Source organism: Chiloscyllium punctatum, chromosome 13 (genome assembly GCF_047496795.1).
Source record: "Chiloscyllium punctatum isolate Juve2018m chromosome 13, sChiPun1.3, whole genome shotgun sequence".
NCBI classification, from domain to species: Eukaryota; Metazoa; Chordata; class Chondrichthyes; order Orectolobiformes; family Hemiscylliidae; genus Chiloscyllium; species Chiloscyllium punctatum.
The window spans coordinates 48,294,573-48,297,619 of record NC_092751.1 but is presented as its reverse complement, the minus strand read 5'-3'; positions in this window follow the sequence as shown (position 1 = coordinate 48,297,619).

Sequence of the window (3,047 nt, the reverse complement as noted above, 5' to 3'; positions counted from 1 at the left end):
GGAGGTCATGTTGTGGCTGTACAGGATATTGGATAAGTCACTTTTGGAATATTGTGTGCAATTCCTGTCTCCTCCCTATTGGAATGATGTTGTATAAATTGAAAGGGTTCAGAAAAGATTTACAAAGATGCTGACAGGATTGGAGGATGTGAGCTACAGGGAGAGGTGAAATGGGCTGGGCCTGTTTACCCGAGAATGTCTGAGGCTGAGGGGCACCCATATGGAGGTTTATAAAACCATGAGACAAATCGATAGGTATAACAGACATGTTCTTTTCCCTAGGGTGGGGTAGTCCAGAACTGGAGGGCCCAGGTTGAGGGTGAGAAGGGAAAGATATAAAACGAACGTAAGGGACAATGTTTTGATGTGGAGGGTGTTGCGTGTATGGAATTAATTGCCAGATGAAGTGGTGGAGACTGGTACAATTACTGCATTTAAAAGGCATTTGGATGGGTATACGAACAGGAAGGGTTGAGAGGGATTTGGGCCAAGTGCTGGCAAATGTGATGAGATTATGATAGGATATGTTGGTGGCGTGGATGATTTGTTTCTGTGCTGTACATCTCTATGACTAAATGTTTTGCACTGTCCATTACCATCGATACACTTCACTGTTTCCCCTGTTTACCTTGGTCAGTTCTCCTCTCAAACACATGTCAATGGCTTTGGTTGTGATTGTTGGGTGTGCTTTATGGTCACTTTAAAAATCCATCATCTCGCTGAATTTCACTACACTACAATTTCCCAGGGGATATCTCAGTGGGACATTACTCCTTCACTCAGCGTCATCACCGAACGGTCGATCTGAGATAGTCACCTCCCTGGCCGTTTGCAAATTGTGTTATTCAAAGAAACACTGACACAAACATTCAAAGAGGAGTTCGGAGAACATCACTTTTGCCGATGTGACTGTCCCAGATTATACAAAGACTGAAGTCTCCCAGAATTATCACAGTGCCTTTGTATTACACAGGAATACATTGGAATGTGGAACAGTGCCGAGCAATGAAATGCTGTTAGGCAGCCTCTAAACTGTTCTCCTGCTTGTGTTTTTGACACGTGTTACCCAGAATCTGCATTCAGGCTGATTCAGCTTCGTCATCTGAGGCCAAATGATTTCTCTGTACTGCCTTTGTTACCCATTACTGTCAGGGTTACCCATCCTGCACTCCCTGAGACCCCTCAAGGAGGTGGACAATAAAATATTCATGTTCCACCTTTTGTTCACCCTGTCCCCACTAAATCTCATTTATCTCTGTGCCCCAGTCCATCCTCCTTGTTGCAGAGTCTTTATCCAGTCCAAAAAAGAACATTACGATTGACTCTTTCCACAATTTCTTGTCACAGTCCAATTCACTGATGTACAGTTTCAGTTAAACTCTGTCTCTTCCTGTTCCTTTCTGCTTGTCTTCAGCTACATTGCCATTTCTCTTTGGATTTGGAAAGCTTCTTTGACCTGAATCCTCTGCATCCTCTCTGTCAGTTTAAAGTCCTGCCCATAAGCCTACCGACATGGTTGGCCAGGACACTGCTCCCAGGGGTGGGGTCGTCCAGAACTGAAGGGCCTAGGTTCAGGTGAGAGGGGAAAGATATAAAAGGAACCTAAGGAACAACTCCCAGCAGTGTTGTATTTAATTCACTCATGGGATGTTGCTGTCTCTGGCTGGCCAGCATCGCATGCCCACCCCGAGCTGCCCTTGAGCTGAGTGCCTTGCTGGATCATTACAGAGATCAGTTTAGAGTCAACCCCATCGCTCTGGGTCTGGATCATGTGTAGGCCAGACCCGCTGCCTATTACAGATTTTCTTCCTTAAAGGATATTAAGCAGTTAGATGGGTTATACTGGACATTGGCATTAACATCTGGATGAACAGTCGGGTGAGAATAGCACGAGGCCATCACCTGTCCCACTCGTAGCTCACCTGTCTCTGAGTACTGATCCCCGTGCACCATGAATCACAACCCTTTCACTATGACCATTGTGTAATCCTGATACCTTCTTGCACTCTGGTGATATCACTCAGTCTCTCTCCATGTGGTATCCCTCACTGTGTGGGTCTAATTGCTGCCTCTGTCAGTGTCTCTCACTCTTGCAGCTACTCCTGATCCTGAGCCAATGGAATTCCCCATTCCAGAGAGACGCAGCAGCACAGGCCAGGGATGGAGACAGGGATTTTCCAGATCCTCCATGTGTAAACCTCACTGCATCAGTCTAACTTCCCTTTCTGTCTATTTATCTGTCACCTGTAGGTCATCAGGATGTTCTGTCTCAGCCGAATTCCTAACTCCTGTCTCGTCCTTTACCGCATCAAAGACGCTTGGTCAGCCAGAGAGAGATGGAGAGGGAGGTCTGGAGCCTTCAGTAAATCCTGCAGCCGGTGAGATCACTCACAGTAAACAGCACAGAGGGGTTTAGTGGCCTTCTGTATTCAGACCCGGAAGACAGGACATGGACATAGAGCTGGGTAAGGAACAGCTACATTCTAGGCTTCATTCAATCATCTAGTAAGGGTCCTGTTCTCACCTCTGCTGCACTGGTCCTCCCTGAGACATCTCTCTCTCTCTCTCTCTCAGACTCTCTGTCACTTTTTCTCGATCCCCTCTCTCACTCCCTCACTATCTATCTCTCACCCTCTCACTCTCATTCTCTCTCTCAGCCCCCTCTCACCTTCTCTTTCTATCTCTCTTCCCCTCACACACTCTCTCTCTCACCCACTCACTCACTCTCCACCTCATCCCTCTCTCTCCCCCCTCGCGTGCCTCTCACTCATGTCTCTCTCTCTAGCTCACCTTGTATCTTTCCCTATCTCGCTCTCCCCCTCTTTCTATCTTTCTCTCTCTCTTTCTCTCTCTTGTCCCCTTATCACACACTGTCTCTCGATCTCTCATACTCTCTCTCATTTCCGTCCCCTCACTCACTCTCTCACACTTGCACCTCTCTCTGTCTATCTCTTGCTCACCCACTCTCTCGCCCGTCTCTCTGGCTCGCACCTCGCTCTCCCCCTCTCTAACCTCACACTCTCTCCTTCCACTCTCTCTCATTTTCT